Source organism: Schistocerca serialis, chromosome 5, assembly GCF_023864345.2.
Source record: "Schistocerca serialis cubense isolate TAMUIC-IGC-003099 chromosome 5, iqSchSeri2.2, whole genome shotgun sequence".
Classification (NCBI taxonomy): domain Eukaryota; kingdom Metazoa; phylum Arthropoda; class Insecta; order Orthoptera; family Acrididae; genus Schistocerca; species Schistocerca serialis.
Genome location: NC_064642.1, coordinates 317172302 through 317193124, shown reverse-complemented (window position 1 = coordinate 317193124; position 20823 = coordinate 317172302). Strand labels below are relative to the sequence as shown.

The 20823-nt window shown below is 42.2% G+C and overlaps 1 protein-coding gene across 1 annotated transcript in view; it reads right to left on the bottom strand.

The window, feature by feature from the left end:
* Positions 1–20823, bottom strand: part of LOC126481920 (neuroendocrine convertase 2) — a 1488910-nt gene that overhangs the window by 1338006 nt on the left and 130081 nt on the right. The gene's annotated exons all lie outside the window — the stretch shown is intronic.

Below are 20823 nucleotides of genomic sequence, written 5' to 3'. Positions count from 1 at the left end.
AGATGGGAGAGGAGGGAGGAGTTGGACAGAGAACGTGTGGGATAAGAGGTATACAGAGAGCGGGGTAAGGTGATGGACAGAGAGAGGATGGAGGAAGAGGAGATGGACAAAGGGAGGGGGAGGAGGAAAAGGATAGAGAGAGGGAGTGAGAAGGAGATTAGGACGAATATCCAATTCCCAAACATATTTAGCAATTGCAAAGCATTAGTGGGTTCGCCACTTAGAAAATAAAAGATCATTACACCTAGCGCAGGTATTATACTATCGAGCTCCAGTATTCTGTTGGAAAACTGTACCCACTGCAGTAGCAGGGCAGAGCAGCTTCGCAGTACTTGTGAAGATATTTATCGGGCTCACAATTATAGTGTTGCCAAATTGCGTTTCTTTGACGTCTACGTGCTACCCAAGATATGAATAGGACGAAATTTTGTTACATGCATTTCTCTACTTATAGTGTGAGAAAAATTATACTGTAGCGTCTGTGTGCACAAATTCTGGTTTATTCTATATATGCTACATTCTGCTGTCGACACCATCTTATCAGTTTCTTTCGACTAAGGTTTCCTAATTTAATGTAACACCTTGTGAGAACATGTTACTGGTGATGGGCTTTGTTAATTGACGAATCTGGGGGAGGGCAAAATGATTGTAATTTGTGTGTAGGGAAAGATGTCGTACTTCTGACAGCTTTCAGCCTTCGCCTCTAGCCAGCCCTGTAACAGAAGTTTAATACGCTTTCTTATTCAGTTTTGAGATTATAGCATTCATTTTATGTGGGCTGCAGGCTTCTTCTGAAACTACAATTGTTCAATTGTGTGTGAAATCTTATGGGACTTAACTGCTAAGGTCAACAGTCTCTAAGCTTATACACTACTTAACCTAAATTATCCTAAGGACAAACACATACACCCATGCCCGAGGGAGGACTCGAACCTCCGCCGAGATCAGCATCACAGTCCTTGACTGCAGCGCCTCAAACCGCTCGGCTAATCCCGCGCGGGAAGCTACAAAAAAAATGCTTCTGTAGAGTACAGTTTTTCCAAAATGTCATAAACTGCTCCAAGAAGCAACATAATCATGTACCTAGGAACAAATATCCTATTCAAATTTAAAAGTATTGCAAACAAGAAAATATTGTTGGCATGCCGTTTTATAGTTTATGTCTTACATTATTACTCTACCACACGCCAACAGTTATTAACTGAAATCAAACTAATAAGAAGTAGTAGTAGTTTGAAATAGGAGCTGTTGCCAACTACAACAAATTTTCGTTTTCAAGACAGGAACAATTATTAAGACATTAAAGAAACTATATTCATAGGCAGACACCACGTGTTCCATCTTAAAAAGACTTTCCTTTTCAATGTTGAAGATAAGGTATACGGTGTAATGGTAAACACATTATGTAAATAGTTTTGAAAATACATTTATTCGCCATAAAACTCTGTAACTGAAGAATTAATAATATTTTCAAAATATTTTTAATACATTATACAACATTTAAATATGTGGAACTTGTAATATTTACAAATACTGCACAAAACTCAACCCTATGTCGTACGATAAAAAAAACATTAGAAAGTGCCGCAAACCCTTACGGCGTTCTTTAGTGCACATTCCCTTACGTGAATCTAAAATAAGTCACTAGATTGAAACATCGACCAGGAAGCAGCATGTGTTCTTAGGTGAAACATTCTCCACTCCTTACTTGTCGTGGTTTCCACGTTGGCGTGCCTCTGTGAAACTGTACTTGCTAACACCAAAGATTACACCATCTTCTTTCAAGTTTTCTAGGTAGCTGTTTCCGACTTTCTATCGACACCCGACTACCAGAGAAACGTCTGTGTGCGTTTCTCACTCTCTTTCTCTCTTTCTCTCTCTCTCTCTCTCTCTCTCTCTCTCTCTCTCTCTCTCTCTGTCTCCGTATGTGTCTGGGGTGGGGTGGGGGGGAGGCGGGGGGGATGGAGGGTTCTGTTATGTGTTTTGATCTTCTTATAGTTCTTTAATAGAAGAGGACAGAGTTCCATTGCATGAAATAAAATCAACCCACCGACTATGATGAAACTTCATAGAAACGTGTATGGGTCTTAAAGAAGAAACTTGTATGATGTACAAATGCAGACTGAAGTGACGAATGAACATTTATACAAAGGCCAGGATTCTTACAAAGACTCCTGCTCACTAGGCAGACGTGCTAACTGCTATCCCATCCTGGCACAGTGGCTTTGCATAACTGCATGGACTACCCTTGCACACCTCCCTTAGTTTGAGACTTGAAAAGGTCTCTGTAACCATATAGTTTCATTTGATTAAAGCACCTATCACTGAATTTCAGGAAGGATCCACTGTTTCATTCAATGCTACTGTGCTTTCACAATACAACCGGCGAGCTTCTGGAATGCTGAGGTGAGAATGAGTATTTGAACTGAGGAGGAAGGCGTGCTAGGGTACCTGTGGAGCTGTGCAGTATTGTGGTAGCCATTAGTACATCGTCCAAGTGAGCAGCAGATCCGAACTCGAATCCTGGTCTTTTGGCATAAATTTTCATTTGTCGCTTCAGTCTGCATATACACAGCATAGATGCTTGACCCTGAAAAAAAGCCTCTGGATCCACATAGCTCGATTTAAAGAAACTTTTTTTTCGCTCAAGGTGGAATCCTTTTCCCATAACAAATATATTTTAAAGCAAACACAGGAAAAAACACAGATATATTGCGTTAATTCTTTCAAACAGTTTAAGCGTCAAATGCAATAGTCACCTCACAAATAAGTAGTAACCGGATGTTTGGAGACTGCAACTGCACGTCACCACTGGACGTAACAGGAAACAAAGCAAAAGGTGAGAGGACTGGCTGTCCGCTGCATTGAGCGCCACAGATTTATGAGCGCCGTCACCTCTGGGGAGAGGCACCAAGTGTGCGTCACTCTGCGGCCAGAGACTGGCCGAAAAGATACGGAAAGAAACACGAAAAAACATACTTCGAACCGAACCACGAGACCGACGCACAGAGGGCGCGGGTGTGATCAACACAACAGCACGTTCACGCAGATTCCTGTTTACAGTTTCCGAAATTAATTCCCGGAGTGCGCCCCTCGGAAGCGAGGCTGAAGCATACTTTCAGGTCAACGTCTCTTGCTGACACTTCTCCTTCCCATCACGAGGCGTACTTTTATTTTTTATTTTTTGAAAGGTATCCACACAAGAGGGAAAAAATATCCTGTTAGGGTCAGTTTAGAGTAGGGGACGTGGAACCAGCAAAAATTTTCAAATATCTAAAAGTCAGAAATGCATCATTGTGGTGCTGTGGCCATAAAACCACAGACAACAGCCGACGTGCGCGCAGAAGTTTTTCCGATGCGTGAACTGTTTTGGTGTTTGTAGCAATGTGGTTCAAATGGCTCTGAGCACTATGGGACTTAACTACTAAGGTCATCAGTCCCCTAGAACTTATAACTACTTAAACCTAACTAACCTAAGGACATCATACACATCCATGCCCTAAGCAGGATTCGAACCTGCGACCGTAGCGGTCGCGCGGTTCCAGTCTGTAGCGCCTAAAACCGCTCTGCCACCCCGGCCGGCGTGTAGCAATGTGGTTTGGTCCGAATAAGTGGCTACCGTTCTTGAACAATGCAGCGTGTTACTTTGACAGAACTCAACTCTGGCTTCCAAATAATTTGATTGCGTTTCACTTGGACCTATGAGTTTCAGAAATAAGGCCGATATGTAACTTTTTTACTGCCTCATATTCTTTCCAAACAATACTACCTTGCCTTACTAAATTAGCAAACAATACTGTGGGTGTCTAGCTCGTACCATTTCTCTTAGTTCTTATTTTGGAGTCGCCAGCTTCACTTTACTTTAAAACCCAGTAATACCTACCAGGTGTGATCAAAAAGCAACAAATGCTACAACGACATTCTCTGTCACACAGTATGCATTTAGAACAATGCATGAACGTTAACTTCTGTTTCAATTTGCAACAAAACTCATGAAATGTTGCAATTGGAATATAGTAACAATACTGTTACTCTGGAGGCTGTCTTTGGGAAAGTCAACCTAAGACTACAACTTATTCCCAGAAAGAAAGTGCTTCGACTAAAGCGACCGTTTGCACCACAATTGCCCAGCCTCATCCGGAGTATTTCTATGCAGTATCGGATCTGCTTCAGATGGGACTGACAGAGCGCTTCGAAAAAGTTCAAAGAAATGACGATCGTTTTGTACTGTCGCGAAATACGGGAGAGAGTGCCGTGGACTCGGGCTGGCAGCTATTAAAACAAATGCGTTTTTCGTTGCAGCAGGATCCTCCTGTCAAACTTCAATCGCCAACATTCTCCTCTGACTGTGAAAATATTTTTCTCGTGCCCATCTACATTGGTAGAAATGATCATAATAAAAAAAATTAACTCAGAGCTCACACAGAAAGATTTAAGAGCTCGTTTTTCATGCGCCCGTCCGAGAGTTGATCTGCAGAGAGCCGGCCTCGGTGGTCTAGCGGTTCTAGGCGCTCACTCCGGAGCCGCGCGCCCGCTACGATCGCAGGTTCGAATCCTGCCTCGGGCATGGATGTGTGTGATGTCCTTAGGTTAGTTAGGTTTAAGTAGTTCTAAGTTCTAGGGGACTGATGACCAAAGATGTTAAGTCCCATAGTGCTCAGAGCCATTTGAACCAACCAACTGCAGAGAAATACCTTGAAAGTGATTCGATGAACCGTCTGGCAACCACTAAATTGCAGAGTAACAATGTAGATGTAATAGCTACAAGTTCTATGGGCGATTTAAAGCGTAAATTAGTCGGTAGAAGACGAGGCATATTCGGTACGCCCATTAAGTTCAAAAAACAGAAGAAAACGTGCAAAAAGGGGAAAAAATTGTTCGTTGAAACAGTCGAATAACTAATTGAGACTAGGCGCTCAGTCCGGAACCGCGCGACTGCTAAGGTCGCAGGTTCCAATCCTGCCTCGGGCATGGATGTGTGTGATGTCCTTAGGTTAGTTAGGTTTAAGTAGTTCTAAGTTCTAGGGGACTGATGAACACAGATGTTAAGTCCCATAGTGCTCAGAGCCATTTGAACCATTTGAACCATTTGAACTAATTGAGAGCTTATCGAAGAACTTAGCGTCTCGTACGTGTCTTTGCAAAGCAATTTAGTCGATAATTTGCAAATTAAACTACTGACTGCAAAATTTCTTCCTCGACTTTTATGTGATGAACAGGAGAAAAATCGTATGACAGTTTGCACGGAGTTGAAGGATCATCATCATGCAGAACGGTACCTGAAAATTTTAACTGGAGATAGAGCTTGGATCTATGGATATGACTCTGAGACGAAAACTCAGAGTTCCCAATGGAAAAACCAGTGAATCGTCTCGCTCTAAAAGGCGCGCAGTCAAAATCGAATATCAAAGTTATGCTCAAGGTTTTTTTCGATTTTGTTGGCGTAGTGCAATCATCGTTCGAGGCGAACAACTGGTAACAACGAATTTTAGAAGGGCGCTAAGCAGCGTTTACGAGACGATGTACGAAGTAAGAAATTAGGAGAATGAGCCGATGATTCCCGTCTTCATCACAACAACGCACAGCGCCACATCTCGCTTTTGGTTCGCAGGTTTTTAGCCAAAAAAAGTTTTCCTGGTTGTCCACATTCATCTTGCCAGATTCAGCACCATGCAACTTCTGGCTCTTCCCAAAATTGAAAACCAAGTTTTGAGAAGACCACCAAAGAACAGTTGAACACCCTTCCAGGAGTTCTTCCAGTGATGGATTCAACTTTAGTATAAGTGAAGTGGTTGACAAGGACAGTACTTTGAAGGAAATTAAGTAAAATTTCATGTAAGCTTACTAGTTTGCTTCTAATAAAATTATTCAGCGTATTTTTTGATCATACCTCGTATAAACTTTCTGAGAGTCGTCGACTACTTGAATCTGTAAGATCTGTGGTTCGTTCGTTGGAGCGGAAAAATTCTGGTTCGGTGAAAATAAAAAGTATAAAATACTTAAAGGAATCGAAGACTTACTACAGTTGAGGAAACAGAACTACAAAATAACTTTTACTTACTTGAACATCAGAGGTAAGGCTTCACTTAGGACAATCAAGTTTTCACCAAGTTTCCGGCGCCCCTCTCGGCAAATTATTTAAGTTGTAGCGTACTCCTCTCCAGCCAGCGATCGAAATCTGTCTCTCAGTTTTCTATTACTTCATTCCTACGCTAGGACGCTTTATTATTTTCCACCTAACAGTCGAATTCCTGACCGCGTCGGGATTTTCTCAGCTGGGGACAGGGTGCGCGCGAGCGTGCGCGCTCTTGTTTGTGTGTGTGTGTGGGGGGGGGGGGGGGTGGAGGGGGGGGGAGGGAGCGCGAGCGTTGCCCTAAACATCACCGACGTCCAAATCACTGAAGTAGCATGAAATATAAGGACTTGCAGCGGGAGACCGAACATCCATGGGATCTCCCAGCCAGTAAAGCCTTTTTGCTTCCCACTCTACCGGAAATTCGCCTGATTCACTGCTTGAGAACTGTTAGTAACAATGTAATAGGTAATATGACTGGCGTTCAAGGTCTCTTCTGCAAAATTACTAAGACACCGTCATTGGCTCACGCCTTGGCCATTCCCTTTTAGTTTCTTCTGTAAATCATATTCATGATAAACGTTACGATGTGGAATCAGTCACTCGAACAAAAGGTTCCAGACCTAGCCGTAGTCGATCGAACATAATTACACGCTAATAGGAAGCACCCATACTCGATCACAGAATGAATAGAAAAAGCTAATTATGCAGTTTGTTAGACGAGAACGAACTTTTCACTAGCAACATGTGGATATTTATATGTTGTTGATATATATCTTGATGATATTTATATCTTGAAGATTACACTGCAATTCACAATTAAGTGCCTGCCAGAGTGTTCACCGAACCACCTTCACGCTGTTTCTTCACCGTTCCAGTCTCGAACGGATTGAGGGAAAAACTAGCGCTTAAATCCTTCTGTTCGATCTCTGATTACTCCTATTTTGTCATGATGATGTTCTCTATTTATGTAGATGGGTGTCAACACAATATTTTCGCAAATGAAGGCGATAGCTGGTGACAAAGTTCATGAGAAATTCCTGCCACAACGAAAAACGCCTTTGTTAGCATTGCCACCCTAGCTCACGTATCATGTCACTGCTATTCTCTCCCCTACTTCTTCTTTGAACTTTTTCGATATCATCGTTAGTCCCATCTGATGTGGATCCTACACCACACACCAGTACTCTTGAACAGGGCGGACAAGCGTGGTGTAAGCATTCTCCTTAGTGGACCTGTTGCACTTTCTAAGTGTTCTGACAATAAATTACAGTCTTTGATTTGCTGTGTGCACAACATTATCTGTGTGATCATTCCAGTTTAAGTTATTGTTAATCGTAATACTTGGCCGCGCAGAGTGGCCGCGTGGTTAGAGGCTCCATGTCACGGATTGTGCGCTCCCTTCCGCCGGAGGTTAGAGTCCTCCCTCGGGCATGGGTGTGTGTGTGTGTGTGTTTTGTTCTTAGCAGAAGTTAGGTTAAGTAGTGTGTAAGTCTAGGGACCGATGACCGCAGCACTTTGGTCCCTTAGAATTCACATACATTTGAACATTTTGTAATCCCTGAAAATTAATTCAATCTACAATCTATAAATTCGTGAAATTTATCGAGAAACCGAAATTTAGCGAATTTCTTTCATTACCCACGTAGATGATTTCAAATTCTTCATTACTGAGAGCAATTTCCACTATTCACGCGATACATGCATCTTGTCTAAACCATTTTTCAATTCTTTTTCATCATCTGATGACTTTAAAAGACGCTAATGTCAGAATCATCTGCAAACAATCTAAGAGGGCTGCTGAGATTGTCCCCTACGTCGTTAATGAAGATCCGGAACAGCAAAGAGCCTATAACACTTCTTTAAGGAGCGCCAAATATTACTTCTGTTTTACTAGATGACTTTCCGTCAATTACTACGAACTGTGATCTTTCTTACAAATAACACGATTCCAGTCACACAACCAAGGCATACTCCAGAGGCACGCAATTTGATTAGAAGACGTTTGGGAAGAATGGGGTCGAGACCCTTCTGGAAATTAAAAAATATGAAATCTATTTGACATTCCTGTCGATAGCACTCATTACTTCGTGAGAATAAAGAGCTCGTTGTGTTTCATAATAACGATGTTTTCTGAAACCCTGCTGACTATTTGTCAATACATCGTAGAAGGTAATACAGTAACCTAATTCAGTATAGAAACCACGAGGAAGTAATGGAAGAGGGTGTACTTACACACAGTTCTCTGCTCTGTACACAGAGAAACGAAATGTATATCAGTGCGAATGTTGTACGGTAACCTACAAGACCAATCGTGCAGATAGTTATAAACAGACTGTGTAACGTGTCAAATTTAGTTTTGAAAAGTTTCGTCTCTTTACGTACATAAAATGTTCGTTTCAATCTGTTATAACAGCACCAAAATGCCGTAAAGCAGATAAATGGTGTGAAAATGCTTTATTTCTTATAACTGAAGTCAGTGTGTGTGCATATGTCCTAGAAGAACAAGTACTGTAACCAGCTGTAAAAAAGTCTTCATCCAGAAGCGGCAAAGACCATCTATGCGGCGATGGCTGACAGTAACAACGCGCATCACATATCATCCTGGGCAAGCTGGCCGCTATACAACGAAGCGACAGACACAAGAAATTATATAATGATTGTTAAAGAATAGTGGTAGCGCCCTACGTTTGTCTATATTTATGGTTCAGCTATGGTTTTGTGAAATGAAGCAGTTAAATATTGAGGAGCCGAAGAGTACATGAACTTGAATCTATAAGAAGACTTTTGTGTTGCTGCATGAGGATCTGGACATGTTTACGTGTGTCACTATCGATACTTTGGTACGAAAATTTGGTATCGACTATCGAGACAGAGATTTTCCGTGAATTTTGTTGGAAAGGTTTCCGAACCTTTTAATGAGCAGGTTTAGATTTTTAAATGAAAGATTAGCTGAAGTAGCAACTATACTCGGTCACAATCAGGGGAACTGTCTGATAAATTTTATTGGAATGTAGCTGTGTGCCGTACCGGGACTCGGTACGGCACACAATTTTAATCTGCCAGGGAGTTTCATAACAACTCACACTCCGCTGCAGAGTGTGGCTAAGCCGTGTCTCCGCAATATCCTTTCTTCCAGGAGTGCTAGTTCTGCAAGGTTGGCAGGAGAGCTTCTGTGAAGTTGGGAAGGTAGGAGAAGAGGTACTGGCTGAATTGAAGCTGTGAGGGCGGGTCGTGAGTCGTGCTTGGGTAGCTCAGTGGTAGATCTCTTGCCCACGAAAGGCAAAAATCCCGAGTTCAAGTCTCGGTCCGGCACACAGTTTTAATCAGCCAGGAAGTTTCAAGAATTTCGTTGTTTTTGGGGTCGAAAGTTGTTGGTTCGCATTCTGTTGAACGCAATTTTTCATGTTACCGTTGTTAACACGTTCTTTGACTTACTTACGAATATAATAGAAGTATTTTCTGTAATATTGGATGTTATTTATGTTCAGTCTGATCTGAGAACGAAGGATGAAACAAATATTTAGCGATTTTCGAGTATGTGGTTTGGCAGGAACCTAAGAGGACAGCTTAAATTGATGCGACTGCAACGAGCAGCAATAAAATTCATATTCTGCCTTTTCACCAATAGATGGCTCTATTTCCGAGTATATGGCGAATTCCGAATGTGTGGTTGGGCTGTAACCTATTACTATAGTTTTAAATGCTGTGACTAAAACGAACTGCTGTAAATGTGGTATTTTTCTTCTCACAAATATTTGTACGTTTATTTCCGAATATGCAGCGACTTCCGAGTGTGTGGTTAGGCAGGAACTTAAGAAGACAGCTTAAATTGCTGGATTGAATCGAGGAGCAATAGTATTCATATTCTTCCCTGTCACAGATCCGATAGCCGATCATGTGGTCGTCGACATTTCGCGTAACGTCAGAATGACGTCAGGTTTGCGGAAATTATTGTGAAACGAGCATTACCCATTACAGTCTGTGACTTAAATCAAATTAATGAATGAAAAGAACTGTTTAAATGTTTTTTAATAATGGAGACCTACGTTGGAAAAATGCCATGTGTACGATTAGACCTCATTTGAAAATGGTTCAAATGGCTCTGAGCATCATGGGACTTAACTTCTAAGGTCATCAGTCCCCTAGAACTTAGAGCTACTGAAACCTAACTAACCTAAGGACATCACACACATCCATGCCCGAGGCAGGCTTCGAACCTGCGACCGTAGCGGTCGCGTGGTTCCAGACTGTAGCGCCTAGAACCGCTCGGCCACTCCGGCTGACCCTCATTTTAAACTTGATACTAAGAACATCAGTGTTAGCGTATGACTTTCGAAGTGAAAATATACATCGATAACTGTGAATGTTAGAATGTTACTCATCAAGAATATTGGTATGTTGGAATATGACAGACTTTTTTTAGGTTGTCTTCATGTGATGATTCATTTGAGAACAGAATTTCTCTGATGAATTCTGGAAGGTGACTGAATATTAAAGTGAGGCCCCAATCGTCATATTGAGAGTTTCCAACAAAGATATTAGGCAGCTGGTGCAATTTGGGAAATGCGAAGGAGATTTATTAATATCTGAACCGCAAAAAACAATCTTCGTCTGTCTCTGCTTTCGAACTTGCAGAAAGTTAATCGAAATAGTGCCCCTCTGGAAAAGAAGCTCGTTAAGCTTAAGATTCAGTATTTCCCACATACGATCGAATGTGTTCACTATCATAGCACATGCTGGTGTTGTAAGCTATTTAAAAAGGCGAGCGACGCCGCGCAACTCCACTCCATGGACAGATGGCCCACTTCAATATTCTTGACGACAAAGTGTTTGCACTTTTTTCTACAAATCCATGATGTGTAACACACTAAATTTTCCAAGATGACAACGGCTGTGTTCACAGGGCTGTACGTATACGCTCCCGGTTCGATGAACACATATCACAGAGTCACTGGCCCATCGTATCACCCGACCTTAAACCCATAAAAAACGTCTGGGACGTTTATGGAAATGTGGGTGAATTGTAGCAACCAACACTGGAGCAGTTTGATAACACTACGGTGTCTAACGATCAGTGAGGGTCTTAGCCGCAAGTAGCATAGCTCATGAAACTAATGGACTCTATCCCCGTCGAACTGAGACCGTTATCATCACTAGGCACGATGTCACACGGTGATAGCCTGATGTCTTCATGCAAGTGGGGGGGGGGGGGGGGGAGGGGAGAAGATACAGTTTTTTGTCCGATATACATAATGAGTGTTACCCGCAATCGCAAATTTCGAGACCAAGGCACCTCCTAAGCCAATATAATTATCAGACGGCCGGTGTGGCCGAGTGGTTCTAGGCGCTACAGTCTGGAACTGCGCGACCCCTACGGTCGCAGGTTCGAATCTTTCCTCGGGCATGGATGTGTGTGGGGTTCTTACGTTAGTTATGTTTAAGTAGTTCTAAATTCTAGGGGACTGATGACCTCAGATGTTAAGTCCCATAGTGGACAGAGCCATTTGAACCATTTTATAATCATCAGATCGAAGACGGCACTCAAAGTCAGCCACGGTTTCAATTCGGTCCACAAATATGCCCAGAAACCGCTCGCCGGTCCCCGGCACCAATCCGCGAGGCAGATTAGTGCCGAAGTCTGGTGTGCCGGCCAGCCTATGGATGGTGGTTTTCCATCTGCCTCGGCGAATGATGGCTGGTTCCCCTTATTCCGCCTCAGTTACACTATATCGCCGATTGCTGCGCAAACACTGTCTCCACGTACGCGTAGACCATAATTATCCTACCACCGCAAACATTTGCGGTTAAACTCGTCTGGTATGAGACATACCTAGGGCGAGGGGGAGGGGGGGAGGGCAACTGGGAGCCGAACCGCGCAATAACCCTGGGTTCGGTATGGGGTGGCGGTGGGGTTGTGCAATACTGAGGGCTATGCGGGATGAAGGCTCTCCGTCGTTTCTAGGTCCTCGGTTTAAATACACAATACACAACCACTCGCCGGCCTCCGTGGCCAAGACTCTTGCGCAAATGCTCGCCTTAAGGGGGGTAGGACGTCAAACGGGCCGACTTGGAGCAGGAGAGGCACCACAGGACATTTTAATTTCTACTGTCTATACTTTTACAAATAAATTCATAAAACTTTGTCAGCATGACTATGAAGGATTGGGGATTCCCACTTGTAGTAGCTGCGTCAAACCAGAGGGAAATCACACGCCAGATCGATATAGTGGCGCCAGGAATTCGAAAGGGGATGGCAGCAACTCCTCCACGGCTCATGTTGAAACCTGCTTGGCAGGTCCAATACCAACCAACACGAGTAACTGTAACTACCGCGGGGACCTCAATTGAGACATAAATAGATTACAGCTGCCACACTTCCGTCATGTGTCAATACAACAACCGCCACCTCATGCTTCAATCGAAAGAGGAATTAGAAAAAAACTTGAATATCGCTCTCAAACTCAAGCCTAAAATACTTACGAGTACAGTGTCGTTGTAAGGCGACGCAGCTCATGTAAGACCACTAAGTCATGTGTGACGAGTTTCAAAAGAGTTGCGGGCGGGCCGACAGCGAACAAAAGCGGTTTCTGCAGCGAGGCTGAAGTTATCGAGAAGCATTAACTCAGGCCGATCGTAAGGTAATGGCCGCTTTTACGAGCGCGTTTTGGGATGGCGCAACGTTTTACAAACGGCCGTCCATTAAATGAAACGCCGGCTTTAAAAAATTAGATGCTCGGGAGATGCACGAGGAATTCGCAGCAGCGACGGTCCACCCACACACGCAACCACACACACACACACACACACACACACACACACACACACACACACACACACGTACACGCACTATATCAACCGGCCAGTAGAGACCCTATAAACGGCTCGCCCTCTCTTGACGGACGCAGTATTTTTTGGTGCCTTTATTCTCGCTATGCTATAAAAACGCCGCCTACCACCGCGCCGGACCCAGGCGGCTAACGCGGATTTCCGATAAAAACCACCCCCCAAACCCCCGCTGCCTTTTTGGAATTTCCCTACTGCAGACAAATTTGTAAAGCGAGGGGCGGGCAGCGCACAGTGCACTCGCTATGCTTCTATTTTATTAAAAACTTCGATAAATGTTTCATTAAAGAAGTTATTTCGCTGCGTGGGCAGAATGACAACACAAAATATTAATTACCGAGTGGCTTTGAAGAGTACTGGATAATGCCGCGAATAAACACAAATATCTGAAATCAGTGAATATCATAAATCGGCTCTAAATTGTTTGCAGCGCATACTTTTGTTAGGAAATCTGAAATATTTTTCACGTACTGTCTTGCATATCAACTGTGGTGACTCCACTAATGATAGCATGTTACACATAAAATTAGTCCATAGTTAATTGTCATTGATATGCAGTAATAAGAGATGGGAAGAGGAATAAGAAGATTGCCTCAAAACACAGATGATTCATATGCATCGCACCACCTATCTTCCTAGAATGTGCAGAGGAGGGCTAAATATAATGATTTTCACAGTAACCCATCTCCTGAGCCAGAGATTTTACATAAAAATGAAATAATGATGTGATGAACTAAAAATGATCAGAGATAAGATACTCACAAAATGAACAGAATTTCAGTTGTGTTACACTTCGTCTCACAGTCTGTTTGTCAGATTTTTAGTAACTCTTATTATTATCTCGTGAATATTCCGTAGGAATTCAATCTTTCAAATTCAAGCAATGCAAATGACACAGTAAGGGCAAACAAAGTAATAATGAAAGTAATAACAAAACTCGTTAGGTCTGCATTGCATAAAAGTGTTGGTTGGGAGGTGGCGACGTATAGGAGAAAATGAAACTGCATTTGACGTTAGCTACTCGAATAATCCAAATAAATTGGTGGCACGATAAGTTTTCTTTCTAGCTTCTAAAGCAGTGGGCAGTAATTCGCATGAACTGATATGGTATCTATGAAGAGGAGCTTCAGAAATAAGCGATAATTTGTTTGAAACTTACGGTGGCTGTCCAAAATAATAAAGTTAAAGAAGCAGAAATCAACCAACAGTCATCCACAAACTAGTTGCAGAGTAAAAGTCGGATACAGCGTTCAGAAATGGGAAAATTGCCAAGAAGTGGATAGAGTTGATTTTTGAAAGACAGCCAGACATTCCACAAAGAATTCTGGAGACAATGACTTCATCAATGTGCAGTTTCACCGATAAAAGACAAATGAAGGAACATGTATCATACATTGTGACAACAAGAACTTACAAAAGGTATCACGAAAATGATACATTACTGCTGCCACTACAGCATCTTTGGTAAAAAAATTGTAGAATCTATGAACATGGTAAAATAAATTATGTTTTCCTTTATTAATGTATGTTCATAAATCAATAAGCCATTTTTACAACAAAACTTGCTTTTATTTGCTTTCCACCTCTCGTAATTGGAAGAAGAACAAGCTAGGCTTATAACTTACGTTAAACGCATTGTACAGAACCCACAGGTCTTTTGAGAACGTAGAGATGTATGGAGCATTTTGGTTTTTGCTATAAAAGTGGTGAAGTGTGAGGAGATTTAGCTGCAATTGTTACATTTTTGTTATAACATGTGGCAATTCATTAGCGTATTGCTGTAAAATGCCGGTGTATACGGTGAAGTGTCATGTAGTCTCCACTGCGCAATAGCAGAATGTGACAAACGTTTAGTATTGTAAGATAAATTTAATACTCTAGCATCGGATCATTATAATGTTTGACTAACTTTGATATTGAATTTTGAGATGAGATTGATAAATTTAGATGTGGAAGTAACATTGTTCCCAAGTTGTGTACTTCATGCAGTAAGTTAGATCAGCAGTAGTGCCCATGTGTGTTCTGTAAAGTTATAGCACAATTTTTATATCATTTTATACGTGGTACAAAGATTGAACTATGTACATCAATTAACCTGCAATTACTGTAGTATATCGACAATATAGCCCCAGAAATAAATTAAAAGTAGTTCTAATCCTACATTATTTTCAGGTTTCTCTTGATTGTAAGGAAAATGCCGGAACTGGCAATCCTCTGTTATTTAGCCCCAATTGCGAACTATTCTAATCCACTATCTACTCACTGGCGCAGTGTGACAAGATACTGGAACTTTCACAGTGCTGTACTTCCTACCTAGACGAGCACAGTTGAGAAGATGTAGCAGTAATTTAATATATATGAAAGACTTCATGTGGATTTCAATAATCTTATCCGACTAATACAGCATTATTTAGAAATAAATATCATAGTTGTCAGTTTTTTTCTGTTTCATGTCAAGAGTGCAAGCAACGCAACACGTTGGTGGTGAAATCTTTGCTGCAGCAGCCGTAGACGCTGAGGCACTGCCGCAGCTTTCACTGCAGCCAGTGATCGCAGGAAAATCCTGCCATTCTTCTGACCATACTGCGACTGATAATAAGTCATTGTAGTAATAAATTATATATACATATCCTGTCGTCTCGTTTTTTCTTTTGCCTTTTTCCTGCACCTAGACGTTGTTGGCATAGTTATTATCGAATCTGACGTTGTTAATGTAACATTATATTGCAATCGTTGAGGATTAATGTGGCTTACCCTCTGAGGATGGACAAATTAGCGAGCAAAAATGTTCAGCTCGCAGTGGTAACGCTGCACTGGTTATTGACTGTCAAGAGTCACGAATCTGCAATGGATATAACTGCTTACAACCTACATTACTCCTTGGAGTCATAAATAATACGTAACCAGTCATTGGTTGTAGGCTATTGTAAGAACTGATGTCTTATGAAAAATTCAACTAACTGTAGAGTGGCCAAAACGGTAATTCAGCATTATCATTTGCAGACAGTCGCCAGAAGTAAATTGCATTACAAGTTGTAACTTTTTGCTAATATTAGGCTGTTTCCCTTGAGTAACAACGATATACACAAAAATCCATCACAGCATACATGTGCTACACACTCTATTAAACAAATATTCTTGCATTAAATATACAACAGACCTAACAAATCAAGGATATTTCCGTCTGCTGTTGTGCTGCGTTAAGCAGAAGTACAATATATTACACTACTTGTTTGTTGTGGTCCTCATCCTGAAGACTGTGTTGATACAGTGCTTCACACTAGTGTATCCTGCGTAAGCCTCTTAATCTATACATAACCACTACAGTCTACACCCATTTGAATCTGGTTATGGTTGAGAAGCCTTGGTATCCCTCTATAATTTTGTCTCTGTTACCAAACTGACGATTCCTTGATGCCTCAGAAAATGTCTCATCGATCAATCTCTGCTTTTACTCAACTTTTGCCGTAAATTCCTTTTTGTCTTGAGTTTGATTCAGTGCCTCTCCATTAGTTATACTATCCACGTGTCTAGTCTTTAGCATTCTTCCATAGCACCACATTTCGAAAGCTTTCATTATCTTCTTCACACAGCAGTTTGTCATCTACGTTTCACTTGCGTAGAAGGCTACACTGCACATAACTATTTTTACAAAACACATCCTAACATATATACATAAAAGATGAACATCAACAAAAGCAAAACGAGGATAATGGAATGTAGTCGAATTAAGTCGGGTGATGCTAAGGGAATTAGATTAGGAAATGAGACAAAGTAGTAAAGGAGATTTGCTATTTGGGGAGCAAAATAACTAATGATGGTCGAAGTAGAGAGGATATAAAATGTAGACTGGCAATGGCAAGGAAAGCGTTTCTGAAGAAGAGAAATTTGTTAACATCGAGTATAGATTTAAGTGTCAGGAAGTCGTTTCTGAAAGTATTTGTATGGAGTGTAGCCATGTATGGAAGTGAAACATAGACAATAAATAGTTTGGACAAGAAGAGAATAGAAGCTTTCGAAATGTGGTGCTACAGAAGAATGCTGAAGATTAGATGGGTAGATCACATAACTAATGAGGAAGTGTTGAATAGGATTGGGGAGAAGAGAAGTTTGTGGCACAACTTGACCAGTAGAAGAGATCGGTTGGTAGGACATGTTCTGAGGCATCAAGGGATCACCAATTTAGTATTGGAGGGCAGCGTGGAGGGTAAAAATCGTAGGGGGAGACCAAGAGATGAATACACTAAGCAGATTCAGAAGGATGTAGGTTGCAGTAGGTACTGGGAGATGAAGAAGCTTGCACAGGATAGAGTAGCATGGAGAGCTGCAACAAACCAGTCTCAGGACTGAAGACCTCAACAACAGCAACAACAACAGAAACAACAACAAAAATTCTCTTTTTCAGAAACGCTTTCCTTGCTATCGTCAACCTGTATTTTATACCCTCACCGCTTTTGCCTTTTCAACTATGCTTCCCTTTCAAATCCTTGAATCGCAGTCTGGTTGCAGATAATCTTGTGGCCCTGTGTTTTATCCTTGACACCTTCAGAGTTTCAAAGAATATCGAAAGCTCCTTGAGTTAGAGGTCGCAAAAAGCCAATAACGTTTGCGATATTTGACGCTCCACGAATTATCTACAATCAGCAACAATATAGACACGCAAATGGCAACAGGGGAAGGGACTGGAGGTATCCTATTGTGAGCATTGCATGAGGCTATGGAGCATAGTGGAAATGCTTCGTCCCAAGTAACTCACAACAGTGCTACAGCGCTAGTGATAAAAAGCAGATCAATGGCGACGACAAACAAAGATACCACTGCATTATGCCTACAACAGTTGTTGAAGTTGACATTTCTCCAGAAAGGAACCCAAGGAATTTCCTAGAGTGAGAAAGAAGTGACAAACGAAATATTAGAGTTTCTGCACGATGAGTCACTGGAATTTGTGTTTTTGTATACGACCGAATGTGCGGACAACGTGCATGAGGAGTACAGTGATGACGATACGTGCTTAACAGGTAAAAGTGACGTTGAAACAGGTGTCGAGCCATACCAGAGAGGGAGCCACAAATCCCGTCTTTCTTGAAACACAGCAAAGGACAATCTTTGTCCAAGGTGTTGGTACTAAACATAATGACGTACATGAAAGATCATCCGCAGTACAGCAAAAAAGTGTTATGAACCGATTTCGAATAAGTCTGCAGCAATATAACCGTGTAGTGCATAAGAAAAACTACCAATATTGAAAGGAGGAAAGGCACACTTGTTACAAAAACTGGTGTTTTCGTGTTTCAACAAACATCGATACAATTTGAAGGATGTGTATGATAGTGACCTACTACGTCATGCTCATCAAATTGCACACGACATGCATTACAGTGATTTCAAGGGAAGCAGCGGATAGTTGCATAATTCAACAGTGCTACAGAACTGGAAGACGTAAGATAAAGAAATTACAAACAAAGAGTCAACCTAAGGATGAAAAGCAAAAAGCGAGCTTGGCCCAGGATTTGTAGATGAGATAAACAAATTTATGCCATTGTTCAGTTCCGACCAATCGGGATTTCAAGCGGAAATGCGTATGGAAGGAATCCTGGAAATTAGAGATACCAAGAGAGTTGTGTCAAGATCAACTAACATCAGTGCCTTCACACATTCGTATAAAATTATGAACACTGTTAATCTCGATGGTAAATCGACTGGATAGTTATTTATTGTGCTGCGAGAAGTTTGTGGTATACTGCCCCTACCATTCTTTCTCGTGTGAGTGATTTTGCAAGTGTAATTGGGAATAAACCACTGGCCATTAAAATTGATACACCACGAAGATGACGTGCTACAGACGCGACATTTAACCGACAGGAAGAAGATGCTGTGATATGCAAATTATTAGCTTTTCACAGCATTCACACATGGTTGGCGCAGGTGGCGACACCTACAACGTGCCGACATGAGGAAAGTTTCCAACCGATTTCTCATACACATACAACAGTTGACCGGCGTTACCTGGTGAAACGTTGTTGTGATGCCTCGTATAAGGAGGAGAAATGCATACCATCCCGTTCCCGGCTGTCATAAATGTGGGATTGTACCCTATCGCGATTCCGGTTTATCGTATCACGACATTGCTGCTCGCGTTGGTCGAGATCCAATGACTATTAGCAGAATATGGAATCGGTGGGTTCAGGAGGGTAATAAGGAACGCCCTGCTGGATCCCAACGGCCTCGTATCACTAGCAGTCGGGACAACAGGCATTTTATCCGCATGGTTGTAACGGATCGTGCAGCCACGTCTCGATCCCTGAGTCAACAAATGGGGACGTTTGCAAGACAACAACCATCTGCACGAACAGTTCGACGACGTTTGCATCATGGACTATCAGCTCGGAGACCATGGCTGCGGTTACCCTTAACGCTGCATCACAGACAGGAGAGCCTGCGAAGGTGTACTCAACGTCGAACCTGGGTGCACGAATGGCAAAACGTCATTTTTTCGGATGAGTCCAGGTTCTGTTTACAGCATCATGATGGTCGCATCCGTGTTTGGCGACATCGCGGTGAGCGCACATTGGAAGCGTGTATTCGTCATCGCCATACTGGCGTATCACCCAGCTTGATGGTATGGGGTGCCATTGGTTACACGTCTCGGTCACCTTTTGTTCGCATTGACGGTACTTTGAACAGTGGACGTTACATTTCAGGTGTGCTACGACCCTTCATTCGATCCCTGGGAAACCCAACATTTCAGCAGGAAAAAGAACGACCGCATGTTGCAGGTCCTGTACGGGCCTTTCTGGATACAGAAAATGTTCGACTGCTGCCCTGGGCAGCACATTCTCCAGATCTCTCACCAATTGAAAACGTTTGGTCAATGGTGGCCGAGCAACTGGCTCGTCACAATACGCCAGTCACTACTCTTGATGAACTGTGGTATCGTGTTGAAGCTGCATGGGCAGCTGTACCTGTACACTCCATCCAAGCTCAGTTTGACTCAATGCCCAGGTGTATGAAGTCCGTTATTAAGGCAAGAGGTGGTTGTTCTGTGTACTGATTTCTCAGGACCAATGCACCGAAATTGCGTGAAAATGTAATCACATGTCAGTTCTAGTACAATATATTTGTCCAATGAATACCCGTTTATCATCTGCATTTCTTCTTGGTGTAGCAATTTTAATGACTAGTAGTGTATTTACGTCGCAGCAATCAAGAGTGGAAGAATGGGTATGAAAGAACTGCAACTACGGTATGATCAAACCTTTTGGCCAATAGCTGGTCAAAATAAAATGCTTTTGCTTGATTCCTGGCCTGTGTATAAAAATCATACTCCTTTAGACAAAACTATCCCTCCTGTAAAGTGTGTGAGGTGTCAGTTTATATCACCTGGAACCACTGGATTAATTCAGCCCTTGGATGTTTGTCTTTTCTGAGTCTATAAAACGTATCATCGCACTATCTGCAGCTACGCCTTAAATGATAGCAAGATTTACGACGAGCTCCACGATAGAGTGTTTCGCATTCGGTTGTATGCCATCACGTTCCATCAGTTCCCATCTCCCCGGGACACCAATATGATTCTATGTGCATTCCTTAAGAGTGTATACCTAGCTGAATATCCTGCACGGTTTGTAACTCCCAAGACTGCGAATCTCTGTGGTCGCTGTGGCATGCCATCTTTCATTCGGTACCCATTGAGCAAGTTAACTGTTTCATGAATGTCGACGATATCCATTTTGTGGGGTGTAAGGCGTACATCCCATAGAAGGTTGATGTCCGCACCTCCAGGACCCTCATTTGCTGCCACCCCTTTATGCACTTGATGAGTCGTAAGCAGCTAATATTTTTTCTCTCAAAATTGTTAGCCCAACACTTACAAATGAGCGTTACTAAAGACTGAACTGAAATGA